We start from the raw sequence: 19747 nt of genomic DNA, 5'->3' as shown, positions 1-19747 counted from the left end.
ACAAAAAAACCCATCCCCAACCCACTGCTCTGGCATCTGATTCAGAATTGAGAAACTCTACAGGTGTACCCGCTCCACCTGCAGCCATGTGGAAGCCAGGTGCCTCCAGGATAGAGAGACAGAGAGACACAAACAGAGAGACAGACAAGGAGAGGAGAGAGGTACAGATAGAGAGACAGACAGGGAGAGGAGAGTGAGAGAGGGAGAAAGAGACATTGTGAGACCATTGTTGGGTAGGGATTGTCTCTATCTGTTGCTAAACTATACTTTCCAAGCACTTAGTACAGTGCTCTGCATAGAGTAAGCACTCAATAAATAGGATTGAACGAATGAATGCATGTGTTAGGACAGCTCTGGGAGGCTGTAATTTATTCATCCCATAATGTTCTCCTGAGTTATGGAATGGAATGAGGTAACTGAGGGTCAGAGAAATTAAGTGACTTGCCCAAAATCACACAGCTGACAAGTGGCAGAGCCGGGATTAGAGACCCACAACCTCTGACTCCCAAGCCCGTGCTCTTTCCACTAAGCCATGCTGCTTCTCCTAAAGCAAGATATTCAGAGTGTCTTCATAGAGTCTTTGGACTAAGAGGAAACTCTCCGAGAAGGAAAATCCTGAGCATTTCCTGATGGTGACGGACGGGAGGACTTTTTATATGTGCTTGCCCCCTCTCTTCAAAACTTTACTAAAAGCACATCTCCTCCAAGAGGCCTTTCCTGACTAAGCCCTCATTTCATCTTATCCCGTTCACTTCAACTGGAGTAGCTAAGAGCCCAAATTCTTCCACCCTTCAAGCTGTAATGGCTGTCTTCTCTGTTTGTTGTTCTTTTAAAATGATCATTTCAATGAAATTTTATCTTCTCTGTTCATTGTTCTTTTAAAATTGTCATTTCAGTGGAACTTTACCCTGTTATCCCCTCCCCGGGGATATCTGCTATCCCCATTTTCCCCTCCTGCCTCATTCTCTCTTTCTAGGTTCGACCCACCAGGCATCATTTTTACAGTATTAATCTTGTGCTTTTCCCCAGTGTTTAGGATAGTATCCTGCAGTAGAAGTGACAGTACTAGTATTATTAATATTTCCCCTCTCAGGGTCGCACCTGGAGAGTTTCCAGTACTCTACCAGTCACGACTACAGGAGGGAGAGTCAATCAGAGGCAGACCCATTCCATTCCTGGCTTGGGCAGTGGCTAGCAAGTGGAAGGCAACCTGCTACAAGTCAAAACTCACCCGTGCTGGGCAGCAGCGGCACGGGAGAGGGTCAAGGGCAGAGACTCGTTTATCGCGCGGAAGGAGGCCATGGTAAACCACTTCAGTATTTTTACCAGGAAACCTCTATGGGATATGCTACCAGAACGATTGCAGATGGAAGTGGGGCATTCTGGGAGAGATGTGTCTATGGCATCGCTATGGGTTAGACGTGACTCGACAGCATAAGACAACAACAATTATTAATATTAGTAGTAATAATTGTAGCAATAGCAATGTAGTAATAATTAGTGGTTGTTGGAATGGAATTTAGTAAGCACTTACTATTTGTGAAGCTTGGAGGCTAGAAACTGGAATAATGACAAAGTAAACATATTATATATTGGATCTACTTACTCTATTTTAATAATAATTATGGTATTTGTTAAGTGCTTATTATGTGGCAGGCACTGTTCTAAGTGCTGGGATGGATGCAAGCAAATTGGGTTGGACACAGTTCCTGTCCCACGTGGGGCTCACAGTCTCAATTTTAATTTTACAGATGAGGAAACTGAGGCCCAGGGAAGTAAAATGACTTGCTCAAGGTCACCCAGCAGACAAATGGGGGAGATGGGATTAGAAGTCATGACCTTCTAACTCCCAGGCCCGTGCCCTATCCACTATGCCATGCTGCTACTCTCCCAAGCACTTAGTACAGTGTACTGTACACAGGGTTCGGTAAATATCGCTGACATTACCAGAGTCCAAGGTACTAGTAAATTTTGCTGAGAAGAGGCTCATGGAAAGCTGCAATGCCTAGTGGAAAGAGCACGGGCCTGGAAGCCAGAAGGTCACTCCTTTAATTGACAGATATTAAGACGGTATAGACTTTGGACTGTAAGCTCCTTGTGGTCAGAGAACACATCTACCAACTCTCTTGTATTATACTTTCACGAGTGCTTAGTACATTGCTCTGCACACAGTAAATGCTCAATAAATACCGTTGACTGATTGATTAATATTAACTCTCATGGAGGAAATGGCTTGTTTAGAGTCAGTTCAAAATTAGAAAGCGTAGGCAACTACAGTAATGTAGTAATAGTAATAATAATTGTGATATTTGTTAGGTACTTACTATGTGCTAGGCACTGTTCTAAGTTCTGGGGTGGATACAAGCAAATCAGGTTGGACACAGTCCCTGTTCCCTGTGGGGCTTAATCTTAAACCCCATTTTACAGATGGGGTCACTGAGGCCCAGAGAAGTGACGTGTCTTGCCCAAGGTCACATAGCAGACAAGAGGTGGAATCAGGATTAGAACCCAGGTCCTTCTCAACCCCAGGCCTGTGCTGTATCCACTAGGTCATACCGCTCCCCATGGATTTCTTAGGTTTTTGCAGTTGTCAGTTGGGAAAACCATGACCTCTCAGCTGTAGGTGTGCAGAGAAAGCTGTACTTGGGCAAATTTTGGAAAGTATTAAAAACAGAGGGGAAAGACTGAGCAATATAATTAATTTATTTATATCAATGTTTGTCTCCCCCTCTAGACTGCAAGTTCGTTGTAAGCAGTGGATGTGTCTGTTTATTGTTGTATCATACTCTCCCCAGCACACTGTAAAGTGCTCTGCACACAGAGAGTACTCAATAAATATTATCGAATGAAGACCCTATTCTGCCTGAAGGAAATCCAGCACCATTAGGAAGGGGAAGGGACTGGATAATAATAATAATAATGGTGATGGTATTTGTTAGGTGCTTACTATGTGCCAAGCCCTGTTCTATGATCTGGGGTAAAAAACAAGGTAATCAGGTTGGACAGAATCCCTGTCTCACATGGGGCTCACACTCTGAATCCCCATTTTATAGATGAGGGAAATGAGGCACGGAGAAGTAAAGTGACTTGCCCACGGTCACACAGCAGACAAGTTGCGGAGCCGGGATTAGAGTTCCAGGATATTCTGGAACTCTGCTGTCTTGGGGTTTCTGCGTTGTGAAATGGAGCGGTGGAAGCACGAGGCGGGACGCTTCCTGTTGCAGAAGCCACTCCGTGCTGCTCTCCGTGAGAGGTCAACCAAGTCTCAACACACCCCGGGCACCATCCGAACCTGTTCCTTTCATGAGCACCCTGATGGCTTTTTCCAACTTTTTTCAAAAATGAAGAAAACAAAAGAGCAGGTATTTAATTGCTCATTAGTCATCTGTACCGACGTGGGCAGACCTGACGGCCAAGAAGGTGAACGCTGCAGGAAAAGACCGGAAAAAAAAGGCTTTTCGCACAAGCTGATCTTTCGTTCTTATTATGTTAGTCTGTGGAGCATTTTGTTCTGAGAACAGGGGGCGGGAACCGGCTTCTGGGGAAAGGGAGGGTGGAGTTGGGGGCTCGGGGGGAAAATAGATGCTGTGACCCCTGGGTTCACCTTTAATAATATGTCAGAGTTGCCTCCCTTCAAGATTCAATCCTGACTCTCCCTTCGTTTTTTTTTTAATGGTATTTGTTAAGCACTTACTATGTGCCAGGCACTGTACTAAGTGTTGGGGTAGATACAAGCTAATTACTTTGGACACAATCCCTGAACCCCGTGGGGCTCACAGTCTTAATCCCTATTTTACAGATGAGGTAACTGAGGCACAAAGAAGTGAAGCGATTTGCCCAAGGTCACGCAGCAGACAAGTGGCAGAGTTAGGATTAGAACCCAGCCCCTTCTGACTCCCAGGCCTGTGCTCTATTCATTAGGCCAAGATGCTTCTCAAAATAATAATATCTGTGGTATTAGTGAAACACTTATTATGTGCCAAGTAATAATAATAATGTTGGTATTTGTTAAGCGCTTACTCTGTGCAGAGCACTGTTCTAAGCGCTGGGGGAGATACAGGGTAATCAGGTTGCCTCACATGAGGCTCATAATCTTCATCCCCATTTTACAGATGAGGTAACTGAGGCACAGAGAAGTGAAGTGACTTGCCCACAGCCACACAGCTGACGAGTGGCAGAGCTGACGCCGGGATAGATAAAAGACAACCAGGTCCCATATGAGGCTCATAATTTAAGTAGGAGGGAGACTCATTAGAGAAACAGCGTGGCTTAGTGGAAAGAGCCCACTCTTGGAGTCAGAGGTTGTGGGTTCTAATCCCAGCCCTGCCACTTCTCAGCTGTGTGACTTTGGGCAAGTCACTTCACTTCTCTGTGCCTCAGTTACCTCATCTGTAAAAAGAAGATCAAGACTGCGAGCCCCAAGTGGGACAACCTGATAACATTGTATCTATCTCAGCATTTAGAACAGTGGTCAACACATAGTAAGCGCTTAACAAATACCATCATCATTATTATTATTATTAGAAGAGGAAACTGAGGCCCAGAGAAGTGTGTGACTTGCCCAAGGTCACACAGCAGACGAGTGGCGGAGCCAGGAATAGAACCCAGGTCCTCCTGACTCCCGGGCCCGGGCTCTTTCCACTAGGCCACGCTGCTTCTTGCTAATGGGGCGTGATGGGAAGCCAGCAGTTCTCAGGTGCTTCAAAGAATCTAGTCACAGCTTTGGCATTTTGGCCTTCGAGAGTAATCTGCCTTTCTCCGGAATGTTCCCCGTGGGTGGGGCCTGCTCCAGTCAATCCCACTCCCCCACAACCTATCCAGGAGCCCGGTGGATGATAATGCTCCTGGGGGCCCTTCTCCTCGGCCAGCGGCAGGGCGGGCGGCTTGGCCACTGTCCCAGTGAGTTTAGTTGATCTTCACCAAATGGCCGGGTAGAAAAATAAGGTTGGGCAATAAGTCCCCTTAAACCCGGGTTGCCGGTGTCTGGGGGCCTTACCCATCGGCGTGTATATCTAAGTGTGAGTGTCGTGTGCGCACGTGTACCTGTGGCTCTGCATATGGCAGTGGCTCGTACATGTGGGGTTGTGTGAGGGTGTATTTGTTCATGCATCTGTGTGGTTGTGAATCCTTTAGACTGTGAGCTCGCTGTGGGCAGGGAATGTGTCTGTTGATTATTATATTGTGCTCTCCCAACCGCTTAGTACGGTGCTCTAGACTGTGAACCTGTTGTTGGGTAGGGATTGTCTCTATCTGTTGCCGAATTGTACTTTGCAAGCGCTTAGTACGGTGCTCTGTACACAGTAAGCGCTCAGTAAATATGATTGAATGAATGAATGACTCCTCTGCGCACAGTAAGTGCTCAATAATACGTTTGAATGAATTGCTCTTCTCGCCCTGGGTGAAACTCCTTTTTAATCAGAGTCATCGGTCTCTTCTCTCTCCAGTCCATACTATATTTTTTTTAATGGTATTCATTAAGCACTTACTATGTGCCAGGCACTGTTCTTAGCGCTGGGGTAGTTACAAATTAATTAGTTTGGACACGGTCTGTGTCCCACGTGGAGCTCATAGTCTCAATCCCCATTTTACAGATGAGGGTAACTGAGGCACAGAGAAGTGAAGTGACTTGCTCAAGGCCACACAACAGACAAGTGGCGGGGCTGGGATTAGAAGCTGACCTTTGGACTCCCAGGCCCGGGCTCCACCCACCATGCCATGTGCTCTGCTCATAGAAGGTGCTCAGTAAATAAATTAATTGATCAATCACATTATTCAGGAGTTTGGAAATAGGTCCCTGCTGCTGAAGTCGACGAAGCTCATATCTACCAATTCTGTCGTATTGTACTTTCGCAAGTCAGGAACCATCAAAACTCCATCAAGAGAAGCAGAGTGGCCTAATGGAAAGAGCACAGGACAGGGAGTCAGAGGATGTGGCTTCTAATCCTGGCTCTGCCCCCTGGCCTGCTGTGTGACCTTGGCCAAGTCACTGAACTTCTTCTGGTCTCAGTTTCCCCCATCTCTAAAATGGGTTGAAATGCCAGTTCTCCCTCCCTCTCGGACTGTGAGGCCCAGGTGGGACAGGAACCATGTCCCACCAGATTATCTTGTATTTTGGGAATCAGCGTGGCCTAATCAGTCAGTCAGTTGAATTTATTGAGCACTGTTCTAAATGCTTGAGTAGGTCTCAGTTTCTTCATCTATAAAATGGGGATTAAATTCTACACACCCTACTTAAACTGTGAGCCCCATGTGGGACAGGCACAGTTTCCGATCTGAAAATTTTGTATCTACCCCAGTGCTTAGGACAGTGCTTGGCACTTAGGAAGCGCATAACGAATACCATAATTATTTTTAATTATTATTATCTACCCCAACACTTAGTACAGTGCTTTGCACAGAGTAAGTGCTGACCGGTTACCTCCACAATCAACCCAGAAAGTTGTCTCGACCACCCCTGCTGGGGCAGCACACCAAAGAGGACTCTACCCAAGGAATCCCAACTCTGCCACTTGCCAGCTGTGTGACTGTGGGCAAGTCACTTCACTTCTCTGTGCCTCAGTTACCTCATCTGTAAAATGGGGATTAACTGTGAGCCTCACATGGGACAACCTGATTACCCTGTATCTACCCCAGTGCTTAGAACAGTGCTTTGCACATAGTAAGCGCTTAACAAATACCAACATTATTATAACAAGTGGGCCCAGAGAAACAGCGAGGCCTAGAGGACAAAGCCCGGGCCCGGAAGTCGGAAGGCCCTGAGTTCTAATCTCAGCTCCACCACCTATATGTTCTGTGACCTTGGGCAAGTCATTTCACTTCTCACGGCCTCAATTCCCTCATCTGTAAAATGGGGATTACGACTGTGAGCTCAGTGTGGGACAGGGACTTCGTCCAACCTGATTAGCTTGTTTACACCAGTACTTAGTACAGTGTCTGGCACACAGTGAATGCTTAACCAATACCATAAATCAAAAAACAACAAACCAAACCCAAAGCTCCTCTGAGCCCCAGAGCCATCAAACAAGTCCTGTGAGCTTGGTTCTCCCCAAGCAGGGCGGGAACACCCTCTCTGACCCCCCCGGGGGGGAGATGGTGAGTGAAGGAGAGACATTTCTCCTCACAAATTCAAGTGTATTTACTTTAATTATCCCCTTTTGTCATTCTCCACCCTCCGCCCACCTCTCTTTTTCTCCCTTCTTCTTCTTTCTCCCTCCCCTTTTCGTGATGGAGGAGGGATGATTAAATTCACGCACCATCCAAGCGCCAAGCCCTGGCCAACCCGCAGACTCGGAGCCCCTTGATTGGTTGCAATTTGTCCTCCTCCACCACTCCTGCCCTTCAATCAATTAATCAATCGATTGGTGGTATTTATTATTTGTGTGCACAGCACTGTACTGAGTGTTCGGAAGAGTTCAATATAAGAGAGTCGGCAATCGTGTTCCCCGTTCAAAATGAACTGACGGTGTAGAGGAATTATTCAATAAATACTCTTGAATAAATACTATTGAATAGAGGACTCCTCCTGCTCAGAAGGGTGAAAGGTAGGGATAGCGGCCCCAAGCTGGCTCAGTGGCAGGGAGAGGGAGGAGGTATATTCGTTCCCTAGAGTCCATTAGCTCTCCTCCCCTGTTCTCCCTTCTGTGTAGACTGTGAGCCCATGTGGGACAGGGATGGTGTTGCTCTGCAAATATTGTACCACTCCAGCGTTTAGTACAGTGCTTGGCACATAGTAAGTGTTTAACAAGTACCACTGGAAAAAAAAAATCATTTCGTGTGTCCGGGGGAGTTGCCTGAATTTCTCAAGTTCCTTCGTATAGATCTACTTCTACACTGAGAAAAGGAGGCTGACTCTCATCCGAGTGGAAGGGGTGTGAGAATTTGCTAAATGCTCCACGTTGGCCACTTGGTCTTTGTAATAGTAATGATGAATACCATGGTATTGCTTATGCGCTTACTTTGTGCCCAGCACTGTACTAGGTGCTGGGACAGATACAAGTTCATAAGGTGGGACGCAGTCCCTGTCCCACATGGGCCGCAGAGTCTAAGAGAGAGGGAGGGCAAATATTTAATCCATCAATCCATCAATCAATCGATGGTATTTTTTGAGCGATTACTGTGTGCAAAGTACCATACTAAGTTCTTGGCAAAGTACAGTGCAACAATAATAATAACACTAATAACAATTTGGTAGGTGTTAAGTGCTTACTGTGTGCCGGACAATGTATTAAGCCCTGGGGTGGATACAAGTAATGGATACAAGCACGGTCTCGGTCCCACATGCGGCTCCTGGTCTTAATCCCCATTTTCCAGATGAGGTAACTGAGGCCCCGAGAAGTGAAGTGACTTGTCCAAGGTCACACAGCAGACATGCGGTGGAGCCGGAATAGAACCCAGGTCCTTCCGACTCTCAGGCCCGCGCTCGGTCCTCTAGGCTGCGTTGCTTCGCGTTTCCCCCTGCGCTTTGTCCCATGTGATTTTCTCAAACCCGCGCCCATGTCCTGCTCTCCTGGAGGGCAGGCATACATGCCAACCAGGGGGAGGAGCTGGGGGAAGAAGGGGAGGAAATGACTAATGATCACTGGTGGAGGTGGAATGACTTTCTTGGCCTCGTTTAGCTCAATACATAATTCTTAACGCACACATAAATAAACACGATTTGTAGGGGAGCGACGAGGAAACCGGTAACCTAGAGAAATGGCACACCCCGGAAAAACCCAGGCTGATCCTTAAACACAACGCAGAGACAAAAGACAAAAATCCCATTCAATAATAATTCCCCATCAAGGCATTCTCTCTGTTTGCATTTTTAAATGGCTATCCCGTGGCGATTCATTTCCCCCTTAAAGCAGGGGCACCCCAAGTTCATGCCCAGTTTGCCTTAGTTTCTGGGAGAGAAGGGGAAGCCTGAACCAGAGTTAAGTAATAATAATTGCAATGATAGTATTTGCTAAGCGCACTATGTGCCAGGCACTGTACTAAGCGCTGAGTATTTACCTTCCTCACTTTCTTTCCCTTCAACTCGGGCCTCCCGTTCCCTCCAACTGCAAGCTGCTTCTCACCCATCTGTTCTCTTGCTTCATCAATCAGATCAGACCCTAAGTGGGAGGGAGAACACGTATTTGATCCCCATTTCACAGATGAGGAAACTAAGGCACAGATCAGTTCAGTGGCTTGTCCAAAGCCACACAACAGGCTGACTTTGCGTAGACATGTTTAGCGGGTGGTGGCTCTCCAACCAACCGAAGAGAAGATAGTACACGTAAGCAACGTGGCTTAGAGGATAAAGCCTGGGCCTGGGAATCAGAAAGATCTGAATTCTAATTCTGGCTCCACCACATGTCTGCTGTGGGACCTCGGGCAAGTCACTTCACTTAGCTGGGCCTCAGTTTCCTCATCTGTAAAATGGAGATTAAGAGTGTGTGCTCTATATGGGACAGGGACTGTGTCCAACCTGATTAACTTGTAACTATCCCAGTGCTTAGAACAGTGCTCGGCCCAGAATAAGCACTTAATAAGTACCTTAATTATTATTATGATCAGTAAAATGGGGATAATAATGATAATTATTATTATAAAAGTGTGAGCCCCATGTGGGACAGGGACTGTGTCCAACATGATTTACTTGTCTCCACCCCAGCGTTTAGGACAGTGCCCGGCACACAGTAAGCACCTAACATACCAGAATTATGATTATTATTATAAATTATTATTATTAAAACCAAACATTCTGTAAAGCCTGTTATACAATCATTTTCACTGAGCTGTTACTGCTCTTAAGCGCTTGGGAGAGTACGATAGAAGAGAATTGGTAGACACGTCCCCTGCCCACAAGGAGCTTGCAGTCTGGAGGGGGAGACAAACAGTAAAATAAATTACAAGTATGGACATAAGTTGGTGAGGGGCTGAAAGTGAAGTAATTCAAAGGGTGCACATCCAAATGCAAGGGTGACATGGAAGGGAGAAGGAGGAGAGGAGATGAGGGATTAGTCGGAGAAGACCTCTGTGACTGAAAACTCCATCTTTTCAGAAGCAGTGTGGCCTCATGGGAAGAATATAAGCCTGGGAGTCAGAGGATCTGGGTTCTAATCGTGCTCTACCACTCATCTGCTGGTGACCTTGAGGAAGTCATTTAACTTCTCTGTGCTTCAGTTCCCTCATCTATAAAATGGGGATTAAACCCTCCTCCCTCCTACTTAGACTGTGAGTCCCATGTGTCCAACTGGATGAATTTATGTCTACCCCAGTGCCTGGCACATCATAAGCGCTTAACAGGTACCATAATCTATTGAACTTGCAGCAAAGAGAAATCACAATATTTTTATTTCAAGAAGTGACTCGATCTCTCCTTTTCAAACCAGTTCCACCGTTGCGAGAGCCAAAAGCTCTGAGCACAGACCTGCCCTGTTGCTTTCTCTGTGGGCAATGGCTCTTTCTTTCTGTAAGCACTCAGTAAATGTGATTGATCGATCATTCGGAGAACACTGGGTGTTGGACCTGACTTTTATAGCCCTTTTCCCTGCCTGCTGAGACACGGCTCCAGGGTCAGTCAGTCATCTGTATTTATTGAGCGCTTACTGCATGCAGAGCATTATACTAAGTTCTTGGGAGGGTACGATACAAAAATAAACTGACACATTCCTCTCCCACAACGAGCTTACAGTCTAGAGGGACTTTCCTGAAACACCTCACGTCCCACCACCGGGACCACAGCCTCCATCTTCAAACCCCCTTCTGAAATTACACCTCTAGGAGACCTTCCCTTTTATTTTAAATTTTTAATGGTATTTGTAAAGCGCTTACTCTGTACCAGGCACCGATCTCAACACTGGGGTAATAATAATAATATAAATAATAGTAATAGTGGTTTTTGTTAAATGCTTACTATGTGCCAGGCACTGTTCTTAGTACTGGGCTAGATACAAGGTAATCAGGTTGGACACAGTCCATGTCCTACGTTCATTCAATTGTATTTATTGAGCGCTTTACTATGTGCAGAGCACTGTACTGAGTGCTTGGAAGGGTATAATACAACAGGAAACAGACACATTCCCTGCCCACATTGAGCTTTCAGTCTAGAGGAATCATTATGATGGTATTTGTTAAATGCTTACTATGTGCCAGAGGCTGTATTAAGCGCTGGGAGGATACAAGCAAACCAGGTTGGACACGGTCCCTGTCCCATATTCATTCATTCATTCATTCGTATTTATTGAGCGCTTACTATATGCAGAGCACTGTACTAAGCGCTTGGAATGTACAATTTGGCAACAGAGTCAATCCCTGCCCCATGACGGACTCACGGTCTAAACGGGGGAGACAGACAGCAATGCAAAACAGAACAAAAAAAAAACCTAGTAGTCTGGTGCCATAGGAGGCTCACAGTCTCAATCCCCATTTTACAGAGGAAACTGAGGCCAGAGAAGGAATTGACTTGCCCAAGGTCTCACAGCAGACAAGTGGTGGAGCCGAGATCAGAACTCATGACCTTCTGACTTCTAGGCCCGTGCTCTATCCCCTAAGCCATGCCTCTTCTCATGGGGCTCAGATGAGAAGTGACTTGCAGCAATGTTGCAAGTGATGACCGTCATAGTGTCCAAAGTTCCCCTCCTTTCCCCATCACTAAAATGAAGGAATTCAGATCAGACCAAGTTTTTTATTTGTTTATTCTTTGCACTTGAAGTATTCTTCGATGACATCTTTGGGTTGAGATCCCATGCCGTAGTTCTCGACAACCACACAGGTGCCCCTCCGTGGAGATCCCCTCGGAGGGAGAGTGTCGCGGGCAGCCGGGGACGATGGCAAGACCCAGAAGCAGAGACCCGAGAGATGACGGAGGGAGCTCGGACCCACTTGCAGGGTGGGAAGGGAACATCAGGAGGAGAAGCCGCATGGCCTAGTGGATAGCGCGTGTGTCTGGGAGTCAGAAGGTCATGGGTTCTAGTCCCGAATCTGCCACTTGTCTGCTGGGTGACAAGTCACTTCACTTCTCTGGACCTCAGTCACCTCTTCTGGAAAATGGAGATTAAGACTGAGCCCCATATGGGACAAGGACAGTATCCAACCTGATTAGCTTCTATCTATCCCAGAGTTTAGTACGGTGCCTGACTCATAATAAGTGTTTAACAAATGCCATTTTACTTTTAAAAAAGCATCTACCAACTCTATTTTATTAATTAATTTTAAGATCTGTCTCCCCTCTAGACTGTAAGCTTTTTGTAGACGAGGACCGTGTTACCAACTCTATTGTACTGAGCTCTCTCAAGCGCTTAGTATGATGCCTTGCGCACAGTAAGTGCTCAATAAATTCCATTGATTTACTGATTAATTTTTTATGGTATTTGTTAAGCACTTCTTATGTGCCAGGCACTGTACTAAGCACTAGGGTAGATACGAGATAATCAGGTTGGACAAAGTCCCTGTCCTACGTGGGGCTCACAGTCTTCATCGCCACTTGACAGAGGCACAGAGAAGTCAAGTGACTCACTCAAAGTCACACAGCAAGCAAATAGCAGATCCTGGATTAGAACCAGCTGGTCTAGTTTCCCAGAGGCCCTTATTCTTTCCACTAGGCCAGATGAGGAAGCAGCATGGCCTAGTAGATATAGCACGGGCCCGGGAGTCAGATGGTCATGCGTTCTAATCCCAGCTCCTCCACTCATCTGCTATGTGACCTTGGGCAAGTCACTTCACTTCTCTGTGCCTCAGTTACCTCATCTGTAAAATGGGGATTAAGACTGTGAGCCTTATGTGGGGCAGGGACTGTTTCCAACCTCATTTCCTTGTATCCACCCAGCGCTTAGTACAATGCCTGGCACATAATAAATGTGCTCATGGTAGGCAGGATTGTCTCTATTTGTTGATGAATTGTACTTTCTAAGCACTTAGTACAGTGCTCTGCACACAGTAAGCGTTCAATCAATACGATTGGATGAATGAATGAATACCACAATTATAATAATGTTGGTATTTGTTAAGCGCTTACTACGTGCAGAGCATTGTTCTAAGCACTGGGGTAGATACAGGGGAATGAGGTTGTTCCAAGTGAGGCTCACAGTCTTCACCCCCATTTTACATATGAGGAAACTGAGGCACATAGAAGTGAAGTGACGCCACAGTCACACAGCTGTCAAGGGGCAGAGTTGGGATTTGAATCCGTGACCTCTGTCTCCCAAGCCCGGGCTCTTTCCACTGAGCCACGCTGCTTCTCATTATTATTATTATTGTTATTGTAAAACACCAGGGTTGGTCGACATGATCTCTGCCCACAAGGAGCTTACAGTCTAGAGGGGAGACAGGCATTAAAATAAATTATGGATGTGTACATAAGGGCTGACTCTAGCGTCATCCAAGTCATGGGGAAAAAGTATGAAAAGCGGCGCACTTTGGGTACCACACATTCACTCAGCTAACCAGGGTGTAAATGCCGAGGGAATGTAGAAAGGAGAGGGAGTAGGGGAAATAAAGAGCTTAGTTGAGGGAGGTCTCTTGGAGGAGATGTGATTTTAGGAGGGGTTTGAAAGTGGGGGAGAGATGGTCTGTCATACAGGAAGGGAGAGGGAGTTCCAGAGCAGAGGCAGGATGTAGGCGAGGGATCGGCAGGGAGATAAACCAGATGGAGGTACAGTGAGTATGTTGGTGTTAAATAAGTAATAATAATAATAATAATAATGTTGGTATTTGTTAAGCACTTACTATGTGCAGAGCACTGTTCTAAGCGCTGGGGGAGATCCAGGGTAATCAGGTTGTCCCACGTGAGGCTCACAGTTAATCCCCATTTTACAGATGAGGTAACTGAGGCACAGAGAAGTGAAGTGACTTGCCCACAGTCACACAGCTGACAAGTGGCAGAGCGGGAGTCGAATCCATGACCTCTGACTCCGAAGCCCAGGCTCTTTCCACTGATAAGTAGGTTGAGGAGGTGGGTGTTAGGGGGAAGCAGCATGGCCTAGGGGAAAGAAGACAGGTTGGAGGGAGTCAGAGGACCTGGGTTCTAATCCTGGCTCTGCCACTCATCTGCTGTGTGAGCTTCAGCAAGTCACTTCACTTTTCTGGCTTCATCTGGAAAATGAAGACTAAGACTGTGAGCTCCATATGGGACAAACTGATTACGTTGTATCTACCCCAGCACTTAGAACAGTGGTTGGCACATAGTAAGCGCTTAACAAATACCATTATTATTATCTGGAAAATGGGGATTAAGACTGTGAGCCCTGTGTGGGATGAGAATTAAGTGCAACCCGATTATCTTCTATCAACCCCATCACTTAGTACCGTGTCTGGCACATAGTGAGTACTTAACAAATACCATTTAAAAAAAAAAAGAGGAGCAAAGTTAGGTCGTTGGAAGATATCAGTGAAGAACATTGTTCTTTCTGTGAGATTGGAGTTGCCAATAAAGGCCAAATCAAGGCCAGCTGAACCTGTGAAATAAGAGAGGTAGGTGTTGTCATTCTCCCTATTTGACCAATGAGGAGACTGAGTCACAGAAAGACTAAGTGATGGGAAATCAGTAGCCTGCAGGCAGAAATGAAGGGGGCAAATCCCCTCTTTCTCCTAGCCCTCACTCTTTTCTCATGATCACCTTTGATCAAGCTGACCCCATGACATGATCACCTTTAGTCAAGCTGCCAGAGAGAAGCTTGATTTAAAGATATCAACTAAGAAGCTCAGAGGTAAGGTAGAATATGCTTAGGAATAATTTTTTTTTATATTCGTTAATTGCTTACTATATGACAGGTCCTATACTAAGCCCTGGGGTAGATACAAGCTAATCAGATTGGACACAACCCTTCTCCCACATAGGGCTCACAGTCTTAACCCCCATTTTATAGATGAGGAAACTGAGACACAGAGAAATGAAGAGACTTGCCCAGGGTCACACAGCAGGCAAGTGGCAGAGTAAGGATTAGAACCCAAGTCCTTCTGACTCCCAGATCCGTACTTTATCCACTTGGCCACACTGTTTACTATTAGTAAGTCTATTGGGTCCATTGTCCTTGAGAAGTAGAATCCCAGAGAAAAAGCGTCGCCTGGTAGAAAGAGCATGGACCTGGGTGTCAGAGGGCTTGTGTTCTAATCCTGGCTCGATTATTGCCCTCTGCATGACCTTGGGCAACTCACCTTCTCAGTGTCCCAGCTGCCTCATCTGTAGAATGGAGATTAAATGTTTGTTTTCCCTGCTACTTGGACTGGTATGATGGGGACTGTGTTCTCCCTGATGAATTTCTATCTACCCCACTTCTTAGAAAGGTGCTTGACACGTAGTAAGCACTTGAAAAAAACAGTAAAAAAAGTTACACCCTCCCTGCCCTTGAGGATCCTACATTCTAGCATGGGAGATAGATCTTAAAAATTTGAGTAATGTCAACACATAATTGAATGTGAAATTAAGTGAAAGTACATAAGTGCTGGAGATGACTGTGATTGTCTTCGGAGAGAATTGTCTTTGGGAATTCTTAGCCCGTCTTAGCTGGTCAAAATGCTTGTGACTTTCACCGATACATGAATATTTAATTTATTCCTGCTTAAAAGAATTATGATCCCTGATCTTCTGCCGATTTTTTTTTCCCCGGCTCATACTTCACACCGCGGCCTCATCTTTCTCATGGCTTTCCTAGGAAAGCAGAGAGCAGTGCCTTTGTAGACTGGAGCTCTTGTTTCAGGCAATCTGCTTTGTGTCGACATGTCATGCACGCAAATCCCTGTCACAGCTGCAGCCATGTGTTACAAAACAACTCAGTGTCCTTGTTTCTAATGGCCGGCTGGCTGTGTTTCAGGTCTATTTTTACATTTAGACTTTCAGGGGGTGAAAGAGAGAGAGAGGAGAGTGTGTGTATTAGGAAAAAAAGCAGACATGGTCTGGTGTCTGCACAAAACTTCAGCACATTAGTCTCCACCTCTTGAATCCTCCTTTTCTCTACCACTAAGGGTTTGGGCTTTGCTGCCTAGGTATGAGTGGGTCATATGTGGCTTTTGTTTTTCCTGAAACCATTTTGTGTGGGTGAGAAGCACCTAATGGAAAGAGCCTGGAAGTCAAGGAACCAGATTCTAATTAATAATAATAACTGTGGTATTTGTTAAGCGCTTACTCTGTGCCAGGTACTGTACTAATCACTGGGGTAGATACAAGCTAATCAGTTTGGACACAGTCCATGTTCTGCATGAGGCTCATAACCTTAATCCCCATTTTATTTACTCACCAAGAGTATCTATGGAATTCATACTGAGTGCAGAGCACTGTACTGAGTGCTTGGGAGAGTAAAATGCAACAATAAACAGAAATATTCCTTGCCCACAACAAGTTTACAATCTGGAGGCTGGGAGACAGACATCAATACAAGTAAATAAATTACAGAAATCTACCATTAGTGCTGTGGGGCTGAGACTGGGGAAGAGCAAAAGGAGCAAGTCAGGGTGACGCAGAAGTGAGTGGGAGAAGAAGAAAGTAGGGGCTTAGTCTGGGAAGACCTCTTGGAGAAGATGTGCCTTGGAGAAGAAGAAAGTGTGGGGAGAATAATTGTCTGTTGGATGAGGTAAATAAAGGAGACACAGAGAAGTGAAGCCATTTACCCAAGGTTACATAGCAGAAGATTGACAGAGCCAGGGTTAGAACCCAGGTCCTCCAATCTCCTAGGCCTGTGCTCTGTCCACTAGGCCATGCTGCATCTCTACGGTTGAATTCTGACAGCGGTGGGACCTGTCCATTTTACCTGAGAGGACTCCTTTAACCAACAGGCAGAATATTCAGGGCTCAGGAACAGACAAAAACGACTCATTGGACATGAAGATCTCTCTTCAAATGGGTATGGATTAATTGGTGTCTATTGGTAAAAGGAAGATAACCATCTCTATCATTACTGCTCTGATGAGACTTCATTTGCCATTCTAATGTGGCTTTAAACTGCCATTATTGTGTAATCTAACCTTAGCCAGAACCCAAGAATAATTGGCTAATTTTCCCTCCCAGCTGTTGCTCTATTCACTGTGATAACCTTAGCCGGGAACTCTTGATCATCACTCAGATGCAGTGGCTGGCAACATGAGAAATCAAGAAGAGTCACATGAGGTTGAGTGGCATGTTGAAGACTTCAGGGATGTAGTAAGATTTTAGCTGGACATGTGCTCATCCAGGTGGTCAGTGACATTTCTGATAAATTGATGGGGCAGGGGAGGGCGGGGTCCCTTACAATCAGACCCAGCCGGTCAATTTGTCATATTTTTGGAGCGCTTACAGTGTGCCAAGTACTGTACTAAGTGCTTGGGAGAATACAATATAATGGGTACATTCCCTGCTCTCAATGAGTTTACAGTCTAAAGTGGGAGACAGACATTAAAGCCTACCTATTGGTGAGATGGAGCGAGGAAGATATTGTCGGAGAAAAACTTCACAGACTGCGTTGTGTTTGAGCGCGTATGTTAGAGACAAGTTTATTACTATGAGCACTGTTTCTAGCTAGTAGGGAAAGGTGGTTGACGGGTAGAGTTTCTCCTGCTAGTCAAGGCCAGCTCAACTCTGAGCAATCCAGAGCTTCCTTTTATATAATACGGCATTTAATTTACTCAAACACTACAATGCAGGATAAATAATAATGTTGGTATTTGTTAAGCTCTTACTATGTGCAGAGCACTGCTCTAAGTGCTGGGGTAATAACAATAATAATGTTGGTATTTGTTAAGCACTTACTATGTGCAGAGCACTGTTCTAAGTGCTGGGGTAGATACAGGGTAATCAGGTTGTCCCACGTGAAGCTCACAGTCTTAATCTCCATTTTACAGATGAGGTAACTGAGTCACAGAGAAGTTAAGTGACTTGCCCAAAGTCACAGCTGACAAGTGGAAGACCCGAGATTAGAACCCATGACCTCTGACACCCAAGCCCGCACTCTTGCCACTAAGCCATGCTAATAAATACATCAGGATAGGCAGCAATAACTCCTTGGGCCAGCGTTCTGCATCCAGCCTCTGCCTTGTTCTCAAAGTGATTAAATCCAGAAGACCAAGGGTCCTGATTAGATCAAGATGGTAGCTTTAAGCGCTTAGTACAGTGCTCTGCATGCAATAAGCGCTTAATAAATATGATTGGATGAATGTCGTTCTCAGTTATTCCTTTCTGAAGATCAGAGAACACAGGGATGATGCCTTATGAAGTGCTTGCCTTGGCAATCAAAGACACCCAGAGGTGATCAAGCAGTCCTAGAGCTGAGCAAATGCATTAGCTTTCCAGAGCTAATGGAAAGTAGCTCAAAAAGACATTCATTCATTCAATAGTATTTATTGAGCGCTTACTAGGTGCAGAGCACTGTACTAAGCACTTGGAATGTATGTTTTGGCAACAGATAGAGACAATTCCTGCCCAATAACAGGCTCACAGTCTAAACAGGGGCGAGTACTAATGTTGGTATTTGTTAAAAACATTTGTATTTGTTAACAAATACCAACATTATTAAGCGCTTACTGTATGCCAAGCACTGTTCTAAGCACTGGAGTAGATACACGGTAATCAGGTTGTCCCCTATAGTGCTCACAGTCTTCATCCCCACTTTACAGATGAGGTCATTTAGTCACAGAGAAGTTCAGTGACTTGCCCAAGGTCACACAGCTGACAAGCGGTGAAGCTGGGATTAAAACCCATGACCTCTGACTCCCAAGCCCGGGCTCTTTCCACTGAGCTACGTTGCTTCTTAGACTTAGAATCACTTAGACTTGCCCTATGGAAGGTGACCTCTTCAAGCATCGTGGGAAGCAGGGGTGACTAATGGCTAGAACACGGGCCTGGAAGTCAGAGGAGCTATGTTCTAACCCTGACTCTGACACATCTGCTGTGCGACCTGGGATAAATCTCTTCACTGGGCCTCAGTTATCTTTTCTGTAAAATGGGGATTAAGACTGAACCCCATGCGGGACATGGACTTTGTCCAACCTGATTAGCTTGTACCTATCTCAGAGCCTGGCATGTAGTAATGACTACCATGACTTTGCCCCTCCCTATCCAAACCAACGAAAGATGATCCACTCAAAATAAGTGGTATTTGTTAATAATAAGCACTTACTATGTGCTAAGTGCTGGAGTAGATACAAGAAAACCAGATCAGACACAGTTCCTGTCCCACACTAGGCTCATAGTCTGAGGGAAAGCAGGTATTGAATCCTCATTTTACAGATGAGGAAACTGAGGTAAAGAGAAGTGAAATGACTTGTCCAAGGGTACACAGCAGGCCAGAGGTGGAGCCAGGATTAGAACCCAGGTCTTCTGATTCCCAGGCTCATGCTTTTTCCACAGAGTCACACTGCCTCTCCTCAATAAAAGGCCCTGAATCCAGTTCTGTGCCCAAACTCTCAGTTCCGTGCCCAATCCCTCAGTTCTGTGCCTTGTGTTTTAGCTGATTCTCTCCTTTTCCCAGAGACGAGCTGGAAGCATTCTTGAGGAGCTGCTGCTTTAAGCCTTTCCTTCCTAGTGTAGCCGATTTTTCTCCACTATCCAAGTTGGAGAGTCACAAGAAGCATGAAGAGGTGGTAGGCCCAGATAACTCCTCCAGGCCTGGGAAGGTTTACTACCCAGAACCACCCCCCGCACCTAAAAGACATTAGAATTCCATCATTCTCTTTTGAAACCAGGTACCTAGAAGTTACAGCAAATACCAGGCAAGTCTTAAATTTAACTAGATGATTCAGTATTAGCAGTTGGTTACGAAAGCCAAACTTTGAATTACACAAAAATCAAGATATTCAGGATTGAAGTTCCCTAAGA

At 45.6% G+C, this 19747-nt stretch overlaps 1 non-coding gene across 1 annotated transcript; it reads left to right on the top strand.

Moving 5' to 3' along the window:
* The first annotated feature begins 1083 nt into the window (after positions 1-1083).
* LOC114812984 lies at positions 1084-1221 on the top strand. The gene has a single exon (XR_003760597.1). It is a non-coding gene; the product is annotated as a small nucleolar RNA SNORA7 (small nucleolar RNA).
* Positions 1222-19747: the final 18526 nt, after the last annotated feature.

This window comes from Ornithorhynchus anatinus, chromosome 6 (genome assembly GCF_004115215.2).
Source record: "Ornithorhynchus anatinus isolate Pmale09 chromosome 6, mOrnAna1.pri.v4, whole genome shotgun sequence".
Taxonomy (NCBI): domain Eukaryota; kingdom Metazoa; phylum Chordata; class Mammalia; order Monotremata; family Ornithorhynchidae; genus Ornithorhynchus; species Ornithorhynchus anatinus.
Note: the sequence above shows the minus strand (reverse complement) of the source record. Positions and strands in the feature narration are given on the sequence as shown.